Source organism: Eschscholzia californica, unplaced genomic scaffold, assembly GCF_041429995.1.
Source record: "Eschscholzia californica isolate CP2 unplaced genomic scaffold, dmEscCali1.0.p SCAF_4, whole genome shotgun sequence".
NCBI classification, from domain to species: domain Eukaryota; kingdom Viridiplantae; phylum Streptophyta; class Magnoliopsida; order Ranunculales; family Papaveraceae; genus Eschscholzia; species Eschscholzia californica.
The window spans coordinates 35,211,960-35,234,904 of NW_028238461.1; the positions used below are offsets into that span (position 1 = coordinate 35,211,960).

Genomic DNA, 22,945 nt, shown 5'->3' on the forward strand with positions numbered 1-22,945 from the left:
AAAACCATAGTGAAGGAAAAAAGAATACAAATTCTTTGTTCTTGTACATTTCTGATGAACGCATAGTCTGCCTCATTAAAATCTTGTTCGAAAAACTCTATGGGAAAAATCTTAAGGAAGGAAAAAGAGTACAGTGAAAATATAGTGTGCGGTGTCTTCATTAACTTGGTACCCCTCATGAAAGTTGAGGGCATTGTTCAACTTTTTATCTTCAGCTTCCTTTTGATATATAAACACAAGAATAAAAAGTAGCATTTGACATTTCAAATTGCATCCATATAATGCTTTAAAGTTTATGCAAACTTTAGATTGAAGCTTGTTAAATCCTTCAGAAATTTTCAATTGAACTCACTTTCTAGTGATCCATATTTTGTATCATGCACATCGACAAGATAATTATAATATTTTGTAAAACCGATGTACTAATCACATTTCAATGTGCATTATAAATTTTATGCACAATCCACCTTACACACATAATAGGTGTTAAACTCGTCATTCAATGACTAGTTGTCTCGCCAAAACTTTGTGAGGAAAATCCAATGGGACAAAACCTGAACAAAGGAAAAAAGACTACAACTTTTATAAAATTAAACAATTCTCAAGTACGCATAGTTGCCTCATTAAAACCTTGACAAGGAAAACCCAATGGAAAAAAAACCTTGGCGAAGGAAAAAAAAAGTACAACGCGATTGACATTTTATATCATATTTTGTCTGATAAAATATTAATCAGGGTGTCTTCCTTTTACAAAAATATATGAATGATGGTTGATGGGCCTAAAAGGTCTCCACCCGCAAGTATATGGGCGTCAAGTAATAACCCGGTAAGACCGGGATCGATCCACGAAGATAGGAAGGTGATTCAGATATTAAGAGAGTCTAGCCCATCGGTCTATTGATTGCAACTTCTTTTATATTTATTTCAGTTTATCGTTATTTGATTATCGTTTTCTTGTTAGTTTATTTGATGGATTCTAATAGTTTTACGCTTCCGCCGAAATCTACATCTGGTATCATGAGCCCGCAAAATCCTGATACAAAAAACGAGAAAAAAATTTCTCCACCCTCCACCACGACTTCACCTCTCCATCATTTTTCATCCTTTCTTCCAAAATCTCCGGATCCTGCGGATAGACATAACGTCTTCAAATCTAGACTCACCATCAACAATAAGGTGTGCGACTTTATTATTGACAACGGTGGCGAAGGAAATATGATATCACTTCGCCTCGTCAAAACACTCGGTCTTCCTACTTACGACCACCCTTGCCCGTATGAACTTGGTTGGATTTTTTACAAGAACGAATTATCGATTCACCAACAATGCATATTTACGTTCTCCATTGGTTCTCACTACCGCGACACTCTCTGTTGTGACGTTGTTGACATGGAGAACTGTCATCTCATCCTAGGAATACCATGGATTTTGGATGTTGATGTCGTACATAGAAGTCGAAATAATACTTATGAGTTTGTTTGGCATAAGAAACTTGCCATCCTTGTTCTGCTTCAAGAAAATCCGACATGGACGAGAGAGAAACATGAGGCAAAAGGATCTGAAGATTTCGAAGAATCGGAAGCAGAAGAGGAGGAAGAGGAAGTAAAAGGATCGGGTGATAACGATTCAGAATCAGATGAATCTGATGAAATTCCCAAATCAATTTCAAAATCTCAAAAACCCCTTTCTTCTGATGATGAAGGAGAGGAATCAGAGTCAGAATCTGATGAGGAAGAATTGCCTGAGAAATCAAAACCTTCTGAAGTTCGTCGAAACCCTAGCGGTAGCGGTGGTAAGTCTATTAAACCCCTTTCTGAAATTTCTAAACCTAAAAGAACTGTAGAAAACCAACCATTGCAGTAGCGCCACCACCCAAATCTTCTTCCTCCTCCGGTGGTGATGCCGCTGCCGCTGTAAAACGCCCACTTGAGTCTGAGAAATCAGACAAAGATTCAAAGAGAAAGAAGAAGAAAGTGGGTGGTGGTGATGGTGATGATGATGAAGAAGGTGATCATCAAGAAGAAGTGAAGAACAACCCTTTTACTAGATTATGGAGTGAAGATGATGAAAATTGTGATTCTCAAACATATGAGTGACTGCAAAAAACAAGGTATTGATGCTTACTCTGATTTACCTAATTTTCTTGATTCTATCAAGAAAAATCTTCACTTTAATGTCAATGTAGCTCAATTATCAAATAAGGTTAAAAGGTTGAAGGAGAAGTTTCAAAACAATTTCAAAAGGGGAAAATCAGGTGGTGATCCTGTTTTTTTCAAAACCCCATGACATTAGATGTTATGATCTAATGAAAGAAATTTGGGGTGAAGAAGAAGCTAAGAGTAAAAAAGCTCAATCTAACAATGGAGGTGATGATTCCACTTTATCTAATGGGAAAAGAATTCGGAAACCTAAATCCAGAGCTACCACCACCACCACAACCCCCAAGAACTACTCTCTCAATGATACCCCCATGAAGGATCTCCCTGAATTTGAAGTAAAGAACAAATCTTTGTACCTTTGTTTGACTGAATCCATGCAGATTGATAAGAACCTTGCTGTTGGAGCACCATTACTACACCAGATTATTACATCATTGTCCAAAGATGATGATTTCAAAGGAGATTCTGCAGTTGCGGAGTTTCAATGGCCAATAATGTTCGATGATGTATTCAAAAGCCGCAATTTTAAGGAGTACATTGTCGGTTGTGATGTGTCAGGGGGTAAGTCAGAAACTCCAATGGATGTTTGTGTCGCTTTCGGGTTGCTACTACCAGATATGAATGGAGTTCCATGTACAGGGAAGGTTAGCACATTTAGTAGTAATCCTCAACTGCACCTAATCAATGGCAACGATTCGCATTCCAAGACAAGTTTCATTAGATATATGGACTGGGTGTATTCAAATGACTTCGAAAAGGTTTTCAATCGGTTTTCGGATATTGTTGTTACGGGAACACTGCAGGTTGTATGGATGTTACGGGGGATATTCGTGTTTAGCGATATGAACTTCAATGCAATATTGAGGACTGTTTTGGAAACCGGCTACCAAGTCATCGAGCAGAAATATCGAAAGAGGGGTTTCGTTTTATACCGAAAATAATTTTCTGGAACCTTGGAGACTCTATTGCAAATCCACTAAAGAGTAACCAAGAAACATTGCACTAGTTCGTGGTTTCTCGAGGAATCTATTGCACTTGTTTTTGCAGGGTGGTATACAAGAGGACGTGAGAGGCATTAGTCTGTTAGACATTGTGTATTTCCTACAAATAATTTTGCGAGCCTCCTTACAATACGAGAATGAGAATGAGGTTGACGCTTTCTTGATATTCGACATCTTGCGCATTCAATGCAAAGTTCGTTCAAAATGGGAATAAAGGATAGCCTTCACGATCCTCTCCAAAATTAACGACAATGAGTATATTATTGACTTTTCTCCGGATTTCAACATTTCAAACATCTTCAATGTCGCCGATATCTACCCGTTTTATCCGGATGAACCAATATCTGACGACACCAACTTGGGGACAAGTTGTTCCACAGCGGGGGAGTATGATGGCGGCCATCCATCGAGTGGGCCTCTCGGCCAGTCAACTAATGGGCCTAACGGCCAGATTTCCGAATTAGAATAGTTTCCCGTTTATTATTTAGATTTCCATGTTTAGAGCCCTAGCAATCAAGGATATAATCTTTAGTAGTTATCTTATTTCCGTATTTGAGTTTATCTAGGAAAGTCTAATCTCTATATAAGAGAAGTCTGGTCTATCTTGTTGATCATTGAATTGAATTACAAAAACCCTTGATTGCAACTTCTTTTATATTTATATCAGTTTATCGTTATTTGATTATCGTTTTCTTGTTAGTTTATTTGATGGATCCTAATAGTTTTACGCTTCCACCGAAATCTACATCATAAAGACAAGAAGAACTTGATTTGTATTTATATGCTTGTAGAGAATTCTCTACTTTGGTATATTGATACTTAGATACATTAGTTTGGTACATACATTGGTCCATCTCATTCACTAGCAAGGAAGCTCTTTATATAGGCCTCTTGATGAGTTACATAACCAAATAAGAGTCACACAATAATGGTGTTTGAATACAAAGTAATGGTGGAGAACTAGTGGTGGGGAGAGTTACAAAGTGGGGTGGTCATCCACCATAAATCAAATATTTAAAACAATACCTATTTTTTCTGTTCTATTTTGTTAGTTTGTTATATTTGAAGATGTTTTCTTTTAAAAAGAACCAATTTCCATCTTACTGTTTAAGAATACCAATTTTATTAGTTTTAAAACTAAGTTTCAAACAACAATAATTAAATTCTCTAATTCTCTCATCTTTGAATCTCCTCCACTCCTTATAAGGTATGTTTTAAAAAAAAAAATTGAATACAATTAATAAGTATTCGTAGTCATAGCTTAATAATTTGTTGGTAATTGTTATATTCGATTTTTAACTATACACCTTTTTTGTTACATTATAAAAGTATATTCAATTAGATTACAGGTGTTTGATTTAAATTTAATTTCTCTATTAAAAACCTAAATTTTCATATTGAACTACAATTGTTCAAGTGAAGATAGTGGGAAAATGAAGCGTACACATCAATCAAGACATGTTAAAAGAGAAAATAAAAAGAGGTTAGGAGTTAACGAAATCTCAAGAAAATTTTATTAATAAATACTTTGCAAAAATTATAGCATCAGAGAATTCAACAATAGGTATAACTAGAGTAGATTGGATCTTCTTGTATTGTATATAGCTCAGGTTTGTGATTTTTAAGTATGCTTTTCATTTTATTTTAGTTTTTTGTTGAACAAGTATGCTTTTCATACTAATTTATCTTTTTTTTGTTGTTGAAATTCATACTAAGTTATCTGTTACAACGAAAAAAAATAACTTTTTTTATAACTAGTGTAAAAAGGGTGCCCAATTTTTTTCTCCGCTTTAGGCCTCCCAACTACTTGGGCCGGCCTGACGATTTGATAAACAATCAATTTCAATGAGACCTCAAAGTTTGGATGACTCAAATTAGTTTCTCTTTACAACTAGAATCAATATAGTAATTAAAAAAGAGAAAAGAAAGTTAACAATTGCAACTTGAAATAATAGAACTCTCATCAAAAAAAACTTGAAATAATAGAAACTTGCAATTAGAAATGGAAGGGTGGAAGGTAAGGCCATTCTTTTTTGAATCCAAGGGAAACATATCCATTAATAAGTGATAAAATCACAATGATACAAGGATGATAATTGTTATTTCTTGCTTCTGGATACCTATTTCTAGTTACTTACATGTAACTACAAATGCCTTCCAGAAGGGAAAGAAATTGGACTGGACACAGACGCAAAGGATCCTAAAGATCCGAGAAAAGAGACCCTAAAGGTCTGACAAAAGGATCCTAAAGATCCGTGAAAGGAGACCCTAAAGGTCTGACAAAAACGAAATAATAAAACTAAGAGGCAGACAAAAACTGATAATACAAATTAAGAAAATACTAATCAAACATCTCCATCACTTTCGCCGGAAAACCGCCATTGCCACCGGAAAACCGCCACCACCATAGTAAAAACTGTCTCATCACTGGAAATTATCCAAAAAGCATAAACGAGTAGATCTGCAATCTTCTAGATCAATCTAACTTTCAATCTGTTTCGATCAAAACCCTAATGAAAATCCGGACGATCCGTGTACATGATGGTAACAAGATGAAATCTGATATCTCCAATTATGTGTAGGATTTTTTTTTCGATCCATTTTTGTTATCCAGAAAAACCCCATCACTTTTGTTGTTGGATCCCCAATTTCAAAGATCATATAATCTTAGGATCCAAACCAGAGAAGAAGGAAGAAATAGAAGAAAACAAGAGGGATTACCAGTATGGGTTTCTTTTGTTGTTGGATCCCCAAATTTCATGAACTAATTTGTTCATATTTACCCATGAATCACAAAACAAAACCATTCAGATGAATTAGGTACCCATGAACATCTCTAATTTGTATGATACCCTAATAACATTAAAAGTTCAGATCTAAAAACAACAAAAGTAAACAGCAGAAAAATCAAACTTTCAAGTTTTGATTATCTACTAGAAGTGATGTTTATGTAAAAACAGATTCAAAAGATAGGAGAGAAAGAGGGAAAGAAACAAAGAAGGAAAAGAGGAAAATAAACTACAAAGAAAGGAAAACGGATTCATATTAGGTTATAGTTAGAAATTTAAGTTTGGGCTGGCAACAAGAAAAAGGAATTCGAGTTGGGCTTCGAGTAAGTGTGAGTTGGTTTTAGGTTTAGGTTGGGCTTCGAAGAAGTATAGCTCCATTTGAACTGGCCCACAAGCTCTTTCACCAACATAAAAAAATGAACAAGGACATGTTTTTAGCAGAGAATTAACTTTCGTCCAAACTTGTGGGCTGACTTCAAGTATAGTTGTCAGAAAACCACAAAATCTTCATTAACCAAAAGTGGTTCTATAGGCACCCTAAATTATTGTTGCTGGTGCCCAGTACATGCAATATACCCTTTTTCTTCAAAATCTTCCATTTCTATTGCCCCCTCTATGATCTTCTTGTGGAAATTTTCAAATTTAATCTACCACTAATCCAGAGAAAGAACAATATGAGAAATTGTTTTTAGAAGATACGCTATGATTAATTATGATGATCATATTTCAAAGAGGGCAACTCTTTGAAATAACATACGTAAAAGACGCCAACTCTTTGAAATAACAAAAATTGTTTTCTAGGAGTACGTCATTTTGTCTATTAGTTTTAGTCAGTTTTTTCTTCTTGTTTTCTCTTTGTATTCTTTCTTTTCTTCTTTCTTTTCATCATTTGACCCACCCCCCATTACTCCTTCCTCCTCCACCCTCTATTCTCTCTTCACTTTTGCTCCGTCTCTCTATAAATGCCTTTCAATTTGGTTACTTGTTGGTCAAGAAAAAACTCAATTTGGTGAAGGAAGTAATTAATGGCCAAGAAGAAAAGGGGCTTGAGTATTCAAAGAGACTCGTACCACTACTAGAACACGACACGTTGGTCACCACTAGAGAACAGAAGGGAAATTAGATATGAACTTGAAAGTGTAGAAATTTTTATTAGTTAGGGATCTATATCAACATTTTTTTTATTGAAGGTCTAAATCAATTGTTTCAGGCACTGAAAAATGTAATACTGATATAAATATTAAAATAAAAATGTCAGATGCCTTGAAGATAGGGTCCGACCTTAGCTCGGCGGCCGGCACATTATGTAACCGACTTCCATTAACTTGGACATGTGGAGAGAAAATATTTGAATAAGTGGTAGCCGACCACATCAGTTTTCGAGTTGAAATCGACTCTCCTTTTCGAGTCAATTGACCATTATTATTGAGGTCAATTTCTCTAATTAAAGTAGAGGTCAAACTCTTTCAACAAAGAAAAGTCGAGGTCAAGATCAAAATCTCTCCAAGTTGAAATGTCAGCATCTAGAGGACGTACTCCTAACTCCCAACTCGGCAGTCTTCAACTCACTTTAATCATAGTAGACCAAAGTGTTATCCTACGGTATACCTACTCCCCACTTCTTGACCAATGGATTTGATGACACGTTTAAACACCCTAGGTTCTATAATAACTCATTGAATGCTCAAATTGCTTGAAAAAGGCAAAATGTTGTCTCAATCAGAGCAGTTTCAAAAGTAAAAGTAAGAGAGGGTGACCGTCGTCCTCATATTTAAACCGTTGGATGTTTTGAAAATTGACGATTATGGTGTAAGAATGACTGTCTTCCTTAGGTGTTTTATATTGTATTTTTGAAGGAAGAGAAAGTTAAAAGATGAGGAAAAGGACAGGATTTTGATAAGAAATTACCAGAAAAGTGCTTCTGTGTTAGTGGACAGAGAAAGGTATTTATATCATGGACCGTCGCTTTTCGTTCTTTTTATAGCTTCTCAAACAAGGCAAACTCAAAGTGTCAAGGGATTCTCTATTTCTCCCATCTATAGTTTCCATAGGTTTAATGTAAGGGAGGTTTATCATCCCCAACTAGGGATGGGAACCGGGCGGGCGCGGACGGGCTCGGACTACAAAGTGCCGGGTTCGGGCGAATCAGGCTCGATTTAGGGAGTCGGGCGGATCGGGCCGGACAAAATAAGCCATCTAAATGCCCGTAGCCCGTCCGAGCCCGCCTGCCCGAGCGGGCTCCATCGGTCTCGGCCCGGACGGGCTCGAATAATTTTACTTAAAAAAATATTAAGAAAAAAACAAGTACAAAAATCCGAAGTTTATTTACAAGTAAAAAATCCTGGTTTTTCAAGTTTTCAATCACCAATTTTCTTTAATAGTCACTGTACTGTATACAAAGATTAGTTCTCAATCTTTTAAATCATCCAAACCTAGTAAAAAAACATCATCAGATCTCAATTTTCATTTACAAGTAAAAATAAAACCTAAGTTCTAAGTTCATTTACAAGTAAAAAAAACCCTAGTAAAAAAACATCTATAGATCTCAATTTTCTTCAATCTTTGATGGTCAATCTTCAATAATCCACCCTTTGTACTCTTTCTCTCTCTCTCTCTCTCTCTCTCTGTATAGATGAGTTCTCAATCTTCTAAATCATCCAGACCTTCAAACCAACACAAACATCATCAACAACAATGCCCACTTCGCCAGCAACCACAACTCCAGCAACAACAATTTCCAAACTCTCCGATCGGGATACTTATCAAGTCGCAGTTGAAGACTTAGAAAAATAATCCAAACTAGAACAATTTTGTGAACAATGAAAGAGAGCAAGTAAATCAAAAGGAATAAAAAAAATGTAGATCCCACTTTAGCTGGCACAAACTGACCGGAAACTTCATCATCCAATACCGGAAAACTCAAAAATCTTTTGGGATCGGCAATGATTCTTCTCTTCATCCTTTTCAACGGTCTTCGGTTTACAACCATGACGACGATAAAGACAACGAAGAAGATGATGATTTGTATGATACTGTGATAGTAATGGACTAATGGTTATGGTTTAATGGAATTTTGGGTTATGGTTTAATGGAGGCAGGAGGTTAGAGAGAGAGGCGGAGAGAGAGGTGGAGATAGATTTAGGGTTATGGCAATATTCGGAACTCTTTTATATGTCCCCTATTTAATCCAACGGCTGAGGTCTCTTTCCACCTCAGCCGTTGGATGTATTAAAAACACGCGGGTCTTAAGCGGGTACCAGGCGGATCAAGTGGGGCGGACTTCATCGGGCTCGAGTAACGGACGGGTTTAACGGGTCGGGACTCGGATTTGAGGTTATGTCCGAGTCCCGGCCCAATAAGCCCGATTCATCGGGCCGGGTTAGCCTTGCTCGGGTTGGCTACGGGCAGCGGTCTCTAACGGTCCGGGTCGAACGGGCCGGACCCCGGGGTCTCGGACCGTTTTCCCAGCCCTATCCCCAACCAAGAGAACACAAATAACTTCGGAAATTATAAGTGTACAAAAGATTTTGATTTAGTTTATGACACGAAAACTTATTCATATGAAAAAGCATTCTTCTTTCTAGAATTAGTCAAACTTTGCATCACTCTTTTTTTTTAAGTAAAGGTAAGTAATCAAGTCGCAAATTAAGTCAAAAACTTTTGTTCACATAACACTCTCCAAATAATTTTCGTTCCTTATCTAATAGAAGACAAATGTTTTTTGTGTTTTACAAATTTCTTCATCAAAATGAAAAAAGAGAGACCATATATGTTGTTGATGTTCTTACAGTTTGTATTCTTCAAACACGGTATACACTAGTGTAAACAATTAGGGGACACTCGAAACTATTCTTAGTGGGGGTTATACTGAAGAGAAATGAAAAACTATTTTGCTTTTTTTCTACTTTGATTTTGTAAGAGACAATCACCCATTCAATATTGAATGGTACAAAAATTATCATAGTCATAATCATCATTAAACACCTATTCCAACTTGTTTCTTCCTTTTATCACTAACTACGTCGCGTCCCACAGACGCTGCAGCTGCCTTTTGGCTATAGACGTTGTGGTACATCACATTTTATTGTGATTTGAGGAAAAAAATCATAACTTGAAGATAAAGAAAAAGATAGAAAGAGTACAAAGTATATAAATTACAAACAATATATCGGAGAGAAGAAACTGAAATTCTAAATAACTGCAAAAATCTTGGGATGTATAAGAAAAACAGGAGAGTAGATATTTTAAGATATCGTAATCGATTGTTGACAGTAATACCCTTATATTTTGAGTCGATTTACATAAACAGGGAATTATATAAGACGTTGGATGATCTTTATCAAACTCTCAATAAAATAGCGAGTCAGACTTATCTCTCATGTAACCGACTGACCTGTCTTATTACAATAGATTGTTGACAGTAATACCTTTATATTTTGAGTCGATTTACATAAACAGGGAATTATATAAGACGTCGGATGATCTTTATCAAACTCTCAATAAAATAGAGAGTCAGACTTATCTCTCATGTAACCGACTGACCTGTCTTATTACAATAGATGTTTTATGTTTGTTTAAGGGATCTTTGCATTTTCTTGGAGCAAACATTTGAAAAAAAAATGTCAAAAAAGTATCAACTTTAATTAAGATCATAAAATTTGAAATTAAAAGACTAAAATATAAAATATAAGCATGATAAGAACCACTTTTGTATCCTTTGCTTTACGGTTCATCATCATATTCATCAATAAGTAGTTTCGAGAAAAACAAACTCATACAAAATAGATTTGGATTTCCCGAACAATGGTATTTTAGGGAGCAAGTGAAATCAGTGAAATCAATTATCATGTGTAGGAACCTATTTTTCTTGTTCGATCATCATGAGATCCATAGTCACTTTGTTAATTTTCAAGTAAAATTTAGAAGAACTACACTGACTCTAGAGTTGTCAAGATTATGTTTCACAAACAACAAGAATAATTTTTAAAAAATTAATCAATGTGTTAATTTTAACCTTATCTCTATAAGATTTCAATCTGTGTAATGGAGTTGAAGAAATATTGAGACATGATAATGGAGCTGAAGAAAAATGATAAAGTTGAAGAAATATGCCAATTGACCATCTAGACTATCTCATATATATGATGGGCAAATTTGGTATGAAAAAAAATAAAAATGGTCACTTCAACCATATCCAAATATGGAGCGTTATGCTTCAAAAAAAAGTATTCCAATTAGGGTCATTTTACCCTATTTCCCATTAAAGTATAAAAAAAAATCTATTGAACTTTGATTAGACCAACAAAGTGGTGGACCTGAAAGAGGTTCGCCACCTGAATCTTGAATCCTGAAATAAGAGGTCAACATAAGTATCCTAGGCATCTTAAGCATTGTCCCATGTAAAGTCCAATAGAAGGGTGGATTCAAGTCAACTCTGCAACCTGAGCTCTGGAACGAGATGTTTGTAGATGTATGCTCGACACCTTGAACTTTGTTCTGCTGAGAGAAATTTTGGGTCACGCGGAATGTTAGGTAGCACTGAATTTCCATTTGCCAATAAAGGCATGCATGTCTACTAGGTACAATTAAAGATATTCTTTAACGACATAGGATTGCTGTGAAGGGATTCAGTCGTTAATTTTTTTTATTTCTCATTGACTTTTAACTTGTGACACCGAACTAGTTTAAGTGTAAGAATGTCTTTGCAGATACCGTTCTCCTCTTGCAAACAAAGAGCATCAGTCACTCGAAGGCATCAAAGACAATATTCAGGGAAGTTTCTAGGAAGTCATTTTTCTACATCACCAAAACGCTTCCAAAAAACTTATTTTACTACAAATCTTAGAAAGACCTCTCCATTACATACTATGCATGCTTGTGGTCACTTTTAATAACGATAAGATGTCACATGTACCTATTAAAATAGTCGGTACTTAACGTTGTAACGACAACTTTACATTACCATGACATACTGAAAAGTAATCTTTCATTGACTGAATAGAAACAACAATGTTTCTCTTTATAGTACAGATCTTTAGAGAGAGTTAGTTAGTTCGAGAGATAAAGAGTTAGTTACAATGCTTAACAACAAAACTAATTAACTAACTAACTAATCTCAAAGAGCACACATGAGAGTCACATACTTATGTGTGTGAGTGCCCTTAGTAGTGACCCAACTGCACCAACCCACTTAAAGATACTTGATGGTAGTTAATTTAGTCGGTCTTCAAGTTTGGTCTTCATTCTCACAACCCCCTCAAACACATGTTTCGAAGTGGGAAGGAACATGAGTTTGCCTCAAATGAACTCAAAAGTGGACATGAGCATCCCTTTGGTGAAGATATATATCAGCTAAATTCTCATTGGAGGATACAAAAGTCACCTGAAGTGTGTTTTTATTGACCAAATCCCTGAGAAAATGAAAATCAATCTCAACATGTTTAGTTCTAGCGTGAAGAAACGGATTTGATGCCAAGTATTTAGCTCCCATGTTGTCACATAAGAGAATCATTGGAAACTTTAACTGAACAAGAAGCTCCTTTAATAGATAAGATATCCACAATAACTCAGGTGTGACTAGGGACAGAGCCCTATACTCAGCTTCAGTAGAGGACCTTGATAACAATGTGTTGTTTCTTTGAGGACCGACAAACTAAGGTAGAGCCAAGAAAGTTACAGTAACCACTTGTAGATCTCCTGGAGTCAGAGCAGCTATCCCAATTGAGTCTGAAAAAACTGAGAGAGGAGATAGATCACCTGCTGATATGATGATTCTAGCACCTAGAGCACCCTTCAAGCATTGAAGTACTTTCTCCAAGAGAACAAAGTGAAATGACTTTGGCTGATGTAGGAACTGGGCCAAGTAATTCACAACATATGTGATGTCTGACCTGATCATAGTGGCATATTGAATACCCCAACCAAGATTATATAGAAAAAAGGATTGTTAATGTGAATTCCATTTAACTTAGACACTCTCTGACCATGAGAGACACGTATTGAGCTTGGTTTGCAGTCAAGAAGCTTTGCTTTATTTAGTAACTCGGCTATATATTTGGATTGATTTAGCACCAGTGAGGAAGAACAATGTTGTACTTATTCTATACCCAAGAAGTAACGGAGAGACCCCAATTGTTTCTTAGCAAATTCCCTTCCAAGATCAATAACCAATCTTGTAATCAAAACCCACTTGACCCAATGAGGATAATATCATCTACATAGAGAAGGAAGATTAATAGATGACCATTTGTATGATACACAAATATGGATGTGTCTGAGGAGCTTTGTGTAAAACCCCGTTGGACGAAGATAAGTGGCTATCCTTTTGAGCCGGGCACTAGGTGCCAGCTTGAGCCCATAGAGAGATTTGTGCAAATGACATACCAAATCAGGTTGTTGAGGGTCTTCAAAGCAAGGAGGTTGCTTCATAGAAACATTCTCTGTCAAATATCCATGGAGAAAGGCATTAGACACATCCAGCTGAATAAGCCATTGATGTGTAACAGAAAGTGTGAGAACTCTTATAGTCTGAGTTTTGACAACAAGACTGAAAGTTTCTGGTAGTCAAGTCCTTCTTGATGGTTATACCCCTGGGCCACAAGACTAAATTTGTATCTCTCTAGAGAGCCATCTGACTTGTATTTCCCCTTAAACATCCATTTACTCCCAAGAACATTCATTGAAGGTAACTTAGGAGTCAAAGTCCAAGTATGGTTCTGAAGGAGAGCTTGATATTTTGTCCTCATTACTTGAAGCCAGTGTTTAGATTGAACAACCTCCTTATAGGATTTGGTCTCATGAATGGGAGATATAGAAGCTATATAGGATATAGTGAAGGAGATACATATAGGTAGAGCATGAGGAGCAGTGAAGTGGGATGCATGGTCAGGAATGTCTTTTGGTTTGATATCCCACTCTTAAGTCTTGTCTGCAGATGATGAGTATTCACATTTTGAGAGGATGAGGAGGGTAGAGAAGGTTCACTTAGAGATGGTGAACTATCTAAAGTGGGGGGGGGGGGCGACAAGGTTCTATAATGACATTGAAGGGAAGGAGGAAGAAGAGAAGGTGAATGAAACCTCTTGATCATGTAAGAAGTAGTCATTATGATAAAAAGGGATGGATTGGAGTGAACTTGAAGCAAGAGGTGGTAATGGCAAGATGGTATACACTGAACCCTTGTCTTCAGATGAAGTAGAGGTGGAGTGGTGTTTTCAGCAAATGGAAATCAGGACTCATCAAATATAACATGTCTAGAGACATATTCTTTGTTAGTAGACAAGTCAAGCCATTGATAGCCTTTATGAGTAGGGTTGTACCCAATGAAGACACATTTGGCAGACCTGTGACTTAGTTTATCAGTCACGTCATCTCCTAAATATGGGTAACAAACTGATCCAAATACTTTAATCATAGAATAGTTGGGAGTCTTATGAAACAAAATCTCATAGGTTGTTTTAAATGAAAGCACCTTGTTTGGTGTTCTGTTTATGAGATATGAAGCAGTATCAAAAGCATGAAAGTAGAAGTACTTAGGCATAGAAGCTTGGACTAGCAAGGTATTTCCCACTAAAGTGATTTATTTATTCTTTCTCTCAGATTTCCCATTTTGCTCTGGAATATAGGGACAAGAGCTTCTAAATAGAATACCACATTTGTTCAAATAAGCCTGAAATTCTCCCTTGGCCAACTCAGGTGCTCCATCACTTTGAAAACACTTGATGGATACTGAAAGTAAATTCTCATAGTGTTTTTTAAAATGTTGAAAACAACCAAAAATATCTGATCTAAACTTCATAAGATATATCCAAAAGAACCTACTAAAGTCATCCATGAACAATATGTAGTACCTAACACCTGTTTTTGTGGTGATGGGAGCTGGTCCCCAAATGTCACAATGAATGAGTTCAAGAGGATCAGTAGAGATGCTTTCAGATAGTGGGAATGGCAATCTCTGGCTTTTACTCAATTGACAAGAAGAACACACAGAGTAGAAGTCTCTTAAAGTTAATTTGATCGTTTAGTTCTTCTCTAAACCCAAAATAACATCTCTTGAAGGATGTCCGTGCCTATTATGCCAAGTCTTGGCTGATGCACTGACTGAGTATGCCTCTTCTGACCTATTTGGAGTGGTGGTATAAGGATTGATGGTGAAATCAATACTATACAGGTTATTAACCATTGGTCCATCAGCTTGAACCTCCTTGGACCATAAATCTCTGATGAGAAAACCCCATGGTAAGAATTCAACACTGCTGAAGTTTTCTTTTATGAACTTGGAAATGGATAGTAGGTTCTTTTGTATATTCGATACATGAAGTACCTTCTTGAGCTGAAATGAAATTGTACCAGCTAGGACAGTAGCTTGTCATGTGTTATCAATACTCAAGGACTTCCATTTCCTATCATAACTCCATTTGACCATTATAAGGTGTACTACCACACAAATTTCCTTTTGTGTGAGTCATATGACTTGTGGCTCCTGTATATATATGCTATCAATTTCTTGTCTTTCTTATTTTGACAGGATAAGTTGGCCTCCTCAATAATATAATGATCTTGTTCCTCTTCTTCAATTTGTTGGTCTCCAAGCTCATCTTCATCGTTTTCTTCTTCTTCTTCTTCAATCTCTTGCAAATGTAAGTTTGCAAAAGTTCTTTGAATTGGTTTACTTAAAGAAGGTTCTAAGAAATATTTGAATCTCATTCTACATTGTCTAGCAGTATGTCCCCACTTATAGCAAATATCACAGGGAACGGTAGTGAAATCAAAGAAGGCATTTCTTGGTTGAGGGGTATTCGGCTTTGTACTTTGTCTATTCATTAATCTTGGTTGAGATACTTCAAAGGTCTGATTTTGACCTATCAATCCTTGATTTTGAAATGGTGATCCCATAGTATTTTTATGTTGACGTTTCTTGACAAAGTACGACTCACAATCATCATTTTCTTGTTCCTTTAACTAGTGCTCATGATGAGTCAACCTACTCCTTAGTTCTGCAAAAAATAGAACTCCATCTCTATTTTGAATAGCTATAACAAATTGGGATTATTCTTTTCTTAGACCTTGTAAAGTTATTCTAGACAATCCACCATCACTGACCCTGTCATTCACACCTACCAAGGAGTCAATTAGGTTCTTTCTCTTGCTCAAGTACTCTGATATAGAGGCATTGCCTTTCTTGATGTTCTGAAGTTTGTTTCTCAACAAAGACTTCTTAGCTTCAAATTCTTGAAGACAAATCATCTCAAGGTATTTCTAGATATCTCTGGTTGTTTTCAATCCAAGATCAATATCAGGAGCTATAGACTGATTTATGGTTGCTTTAATAACAGCTTTAACGAAACTATCATTTTCTCCCAATGAAGGTAAGCTGGATTGACTATATCTCTACCTTCAATCACAACTAATTGTGGGGGCTCCTTATAGGTACCATTTATGTAGCAAACTAAGTCATTACCAATTAGACATTCTTTATTTGATCTTTCCATATTAGAAAATCAGAACCATCTAACCCGAACATAAATTAAATTTGTAAGATTAGCATTATGAGTAACCTGGCCTGAATTAGGGTTCATGCTTTGGATTTGAGGGGTTTCCATGGGAAGAACTTGTTTCTCTAATTCTTGGATGCAGAAAATTCAATTCGTTTTTTTTATTACAGAGAAGATTGAGGCTCCGATTCTTAGATGACGGAAGATCCAACTTCTTTGATTTTCATTCCTTTTGTCCCAATTAGGTTTTTTAACTTTCAATGAATTGAAACACTTTAGGGCTTTGATACCATGAATAGTAATCTTTCATCGAATGAATAGAAACAAGAGTGTTTCTCTTTATAGTACAGATCTCTAGAGAGAGAGGGAGAGTTAGTTAGAGAGTGAAAGAGTTAGTTACAATGCTTAACAAGAAAACTAATTAACTAACTAACTAATCTCAGACATCACACGTGAGAGTCACACATTTATGTGTGAGTGCCCTTAGGAGAGACCCAACTGCACCAACCCACTTGAAGATACTCGTGAAGGAGATGTCCTTCGACCAGAGATGCAATCGAACAATTTGTCGGGTAGGACAATTGATGAAGAAGATCATCAAGTCCGGACGATTTAGGGATCGTAATTTTTAGCTAGAAAACCAACTACGATCCTCGAGTTACGGGGTAATTCGCGGCTAACTTCGACCGGTTCCTACATCGGATTACACCAAAGAGTGTCAATTTGATCGGAAGATATGACTAGAGGGATGAGACATATGAACATGAGTGAGACCCTCAAATATGTCTGATTGGCCTAAAGAGAGATGAGGCAAAGATAGTACAAAGGCCCGAATGAAGGGAAATTGGGTCGGGCACCTAAAAGAGACTTTTGGGCCCATTATAGGGGTCGGGCATGCTTGACTGACCAGCCTAAGTGGACTGACCAGATCTGCCCTTTTAGGACATATCTTGGCCGACCATGTTAAGGAAATCAAGGAAAATAGAAACTAGTTTCGTGTGTTTCCTTAATCTTATTCAAAAGGGGCTTTTAGGAAACCTAATTAGGGTGGGACTCTAACTTAGGGCTCTATATATGTCTCTTAAGACTTGAATAAGGTATGGAAAATTCTCAAGGAGCTCTCTTATTCTACAACATCAAGTAGAATAAGTAAAAGAAAATTTGTCCCAACTATCTATTTAGTCGAAGAAGAAGTTGTTCTTCATCTAACCACCATTGGAGTTATAACTAACAACAAGGTGTGATATCAAGTTGATTGCTCGGTGTCTCAAGTAGAGGAGCTACAATTGGAGCTCTTGGTCTTCTCAAGCTATTAGAAAGGTTCGAGGAGAAACTAGTGATTAAGGTAATCACTAAACTAGTTAACTTAGTTACATTATTAGCTTATGCATGAGATCTTGGGAATACTAGTGTCAGACATTAGATGTCTGATATTCCACTTAAAACACTAGGAGACACCATAACTTAACAACTCGATGGTAGTTAATCCAGTTGGTCTTCAAGTTTGTTCTTCATTCTCACAAATACGTAGTCAGAGACTTATTTTGAAGTCTCATCTAGAGTAATTTTTTAATATAATTCTCGTGAGTAACTGTTTAGATCATAGTGTTGAAAATATAATTTCTCTTAATGAAACTTCTTAAGCTACTTATATTATTATGGGCCAAACCTTATATGTTAGTTTAAATTATAGATTAAGTCATTATATTTTATATGTTCAACAAAGAAAGCTCATTTATTTAATTAATTTTATGGATTATTCTAATTCTCAGTCAAAATTAGAAGAAATCACAAAAGAATACTACATTAGTAATTTAGTCCATAGATATTTGTGTGTTTAATAGGTTTTGCTTTTTGTACTTAATTGAATAATTAATCATACTTGACCCAATTGACTATGTGAGTAAGTGCTCCCCCAATATAAAATTCATTTAATAATCTGATCATGTTGGTACTTTGAGCCTAGGGGAAATGCTTATGTTCCTGGCATCTTTAATGCATTTTAATTATCCTTGGGATGCAAGAGTTGTTTGATGCTTCTTAAAATGTTTGCACATATTACAATATTATTTTTCAACAAAAAAAAAAATATTTCAATATTATTGGTATTTGACTACTACTTCTTCAGCCACGTTATTTGTGATTGTTTTAATGTTCCATTGCTCTTCAATTTATTCCAAGGTGATATTAGTAGAAAATATTACACCATTTCAATACTTTTGTAATTGTTCCCATCTGCTAGATTTTTAGATGGTTCTGTCTTGATGAAATCTCACACAAGAAACACACAAACAGTCATTAGTTTTCTTATAGTCTGTGTAAAACTTTTACAAATTTGATGGTCTTTACATCTATAATTTTTCTAGTTGTATATAAGTGTTGACAAATATTACAATCATAGAAAATAAATTATGATTAACATACAAATATTCTTTCAGTAGTAAATTTTGCTCTAAAATGCAACATCTTTTTGTTCATATACCTTTTCAGTAAAAAAAATAAATTGATAATTTTCTTTAAAAATCTAGACATATTGACAATGAAATTTGAATATAGTTTTAGTCATACATATGATTCTTTCTAAATAATTTTAGATAACGAAGAATATGACTTCCACAAATTAAGCTGGAATAGACAAAACAAGCTATACGGGTTATAAAATGATAAAAAGCAAAAAAAAAAAGTTACTCACACAATTCGACGTATAGTAATGTTCGTGGACAAAATTTATGCAACATATCTTGCAACAAAAAAAAATCTATGCAATACATAGTAATGTTAATTCTATAATCTACTTGGGATTCAATCATATTTGACGTAAGTATGGGAATTCCGGATCTTAGGGTTAAGCTCGTTGGGAAGGGATTTATGTGTCGGTTCCTAATCTACCCATGTTAAACTGACATTTTCCAACTTCACTATTTTAGTTTTTAGGAGTATTCATTTCCCCATAGACCTATTCTAATTTAAAGCAACAATGCCACTTGCACCGAACTGGAAATCCCGATTAACCTAATCCAACGCATCCGATTACATCCATTTCGCATCCGATTACATCCATTTCGTCCGGGACGAACAACAACTACAGGCCGTTGGATTATATCTTTCGGGTTATATACGGGATTCATTAGATCTCAAATACGTTGATTCTCGTCAAAGTGAAAAAGGGTACTTGCTTACAGGTAGGACCGGTTTACCACCATAAAAAAGTTAAATCACTAACATCACACGTGAAACCTGTAAGGAATACTTGATTGAAACCGACACGTGTCATTTGAATAGTTGTGAGTGGGAATATGTCTTTAATAGTACACTAGAGTAGAGAGAGAAAATAATAATGTATGTAACAATTTCAAGGAGAGCGATGTGTCAGATAAGTTGTTTAGCTTATTTAAGATGCTCTTCTTAAAGTAGTGATAAGTAAACTACTTTATCAGTGATACGTTAATAAGCTTATCAAAGAAAAGTCTGACTCGACAGCTACCGCGCACTAACGATAGAAAATGACAAGTTGATTGGTGGACCTAATATTTTTTTCATTTTTAAAAAAAGAAAAAAAATGTAATTATTAAAAATATTATTTTTTCGAGAAAAGAAAGATAAATAGTAGAGTAAATGCGTACGAGGATGGATTACGTGGCTTTCTTGGAATCAAATTGACCTTGTTACTAAAGTACCCTTGTACTATTTAGTTAATATCCATTTTGTCCTTCTTTATGTTTAGTTGAAAATTACTCTCTACACCTTTCATGTCCTTCTCCCTTCTGTTTCACTTTTACTTATGAAGAGTAAAGTGAGCCACGGCTCGTGTCCCTTATTCGGTTGGACATTCTTTTCTCTCACTCTTTAAATAGAAAAGAAAAAAACATTTTTTGAAGTTACTTTGAACCTAAAAAATGTTATCTGTTAAAAATTTAATACGATAAAAACTAATGTGGAGTTTAAGAACACAATTTTCTAAAATTTTGATACGATAAACCAAAAACTCCGATAGATACTTAAAATATTCCTCTTTTGGAGCCCCAAATATAAAGCGATTTAATAATTAGACATACGTGTTATTGTCTAATTAAACTGAATTCTAAAATAAGCAGAAAATTGGGTGTTGTAAAGACAAGTTATGTTTTTTCGTCTTTTTTAATTAAAAAGATAAGTTATATTTTTTCGTCTTCAACTCTTTTGGAATCAAACCTAATTAAAACTCTTTTTAATTAAAAAGACAAGTTATATTTTTTTCGATAAAAAACCTTTAAAATGCATTATTTTTTGATTAAAAATTCAAATATTTGTATTTTGTTTGGTTAACAACCTAACTTTTTTTTACAAAAAGCGGTGTTGTAAAGTTGTGCAAGGTGTTGCATAGCTATTGCAAAATTGTTGCAAAGTGTTGCAAAATTATTACAAGGTGTTGCAAAATGTTATAAAACTATCGCAAATTGTTGCAAATTAATTAAAAAAGTGCACAAAGAGCTGAAGACTAAAAAAGATTGACTGGTCTTTTTTACCGAAAAAAAATTATAGGGGATTTTGATCAAACTTCCTTAAAATAAATTCGTATAGACTGTATAATTAAATGTTTTGTCATGTATTTGTAAATATTGGGCATTAGAGTTTATCGGTGGGTAACAACAATTCCTTAAAACCTCTTTAAAATAATCCTCTAGTGGTTCATCCTCTTTCCATCTTTCAACTTCAGCAAAACTATTTTCATCAAAAAAAAAAAGGGTTAATTCCGTTTTGGCCCCCGATTTGTGACCAACTGGCTGATTTGGCCCCCAATTGTGTCGGCAGTTCGTTTTGGCCCCAATTTCCTGTTTGGCCCCAACATATTTTTGTAAGCTTCTCCATTCTACCCTTATGACAATTTTGTAAATTAAATGTATTTTCTTTCTCTTTGTCCACCTCACTAAACAATTGCCACGTCATATTCGTCCACATAAGGTCGCCGGAAAATGTCGCCGGCGACATCATTTCCGGCGACCACCATTTTATTTTTATTTTTTAACTTCTTCTTCTCCAACCATCTCCTTCTTCTTCTCCAACCATCTCCTTCCTTCTTCTTCTCTCTCTCTCTCCTTCCTCTTCTCTCTCTCTCTCTCTCCTTCTTCTTCTCTCTCTCTTCCCCAGATCCAGACGGTTTCCGGAGAAGGGTTTCCTCCGCCGGAAACCTAACAGAGAGAGAAGAGGGGGAGAGAGAGAGAAGAGGGGAAGAGAGAGAGAAGAAGAAGGAGAGAGAGAAGAAGAAGGAGAGAGAGAGAGAGAGAGAGAGAAGAGGAAGGAGAGAGAGAGAAGAAGAAGGAAGGATATGGTTGGAGAAGAAGAAGGAGATGGTTGGAGAAGAAGAAGTTAAAAAAAAACTTCAGCAAAACTAATGTTCTAATTTTTCATTTATGACCATTGCATTTAAAGTTCTTGAGGTGGATGACTTATCATCCGTACTAAACACAAAGACCTCACCTAGTATTAAATATTTCTCAATAATTGAAATTCATGAAGATTTTAGTTCTCTCGTGGAGTTATGACTTACGACTGTACAATTTAATTATGGCAAAGGTTGATTTCTAAAAAGTCTATAATTTTTGGAATTTAAATAATCTTATCGAAAAAATATACTAGCATTAATTCATTATCATGGCCTTGTGGGGTTCGTTCTCTTTACTCTTTGATGGTGACTATAATGGACACTAGGTAAGTAGAAGAAGACCCGGTAACCTCATTAAGGTAATTCTAGCCCGAGCAGAAATTCCTTTGAAAGTATTTTTGGGGAAAAGGAAAAACTATATCTTTAGGTGCATTAGTTGGATCCGAGCATGACAAATGCAGAAAGCTAAAGTAAAGCAAAAACTAGAGACGATGATTTAGGTTGAAGTATTATTGTCCAAACAGTTTCGAACTCTTCATAAAGATAATACACGAGTTGTTGTAAATCATTGAGGTAATTTATTCTTTATAAAGATATGTATAATTGTAGCTTGATATAGTATACCTTTAGGTGCATTAACGAGTTTCCTTCCAAATCTTACACAATTTCCTTTTGCTGATTATGAGTACGAACCAATCACTTCACTGAGAAAAGATAAAAATATTTAGATTTAGATTTTAGGACGCACGAGGGAGATATTTTATGTAAATAAGAAAAACACATCATTTACTGGAAGAACACTAGAACAATGTACTAGTATATTTGAAAATAAATTTTGTTTGAGACAGAGAAGATCTACCACCTCTACACCCACCACTACTATCAACTTTCCCACCACAATAAACACAACTCTAGTCAAATTAATATTCTTCATTTTGTTTGGAGTTGCAAGGAGAAAATATATTTCTCAACAAAAAAAAAAAAAAAAAAAAGGAGAAAATATTTCAATACACCCGTATGAAAAAGGAAAAAGAAAAGAAAAGTCCATTAGTATAATATATCTTATAGGAGATTGGAATTGCACAAACCCTTTTTGCAATATTAAACCTCTTTTTCGACATAGTTTTGCCTAATAACTCAA

General features: G+C 35.4%; 1 long non-coding RNA gene and 1 pseudogene across 1 annotated transcript in view; one reads left to right on the forward strand and one right to left on the reverse strand.

The window, feature by feature from the left end:
- LOC147544312 (uncharacterized) overlaps positions 1–22,945 on the reverse strand; it is a 73,521-nt gene that overhangs the window by 14,308 nt on the left and 36,268 nt on the right. The window lies entirely within an intron of this gene.
- On the forward strand, positions 1,390–3,693 carry LOC147544313 (uncharacterized; annotated as a pseudogene).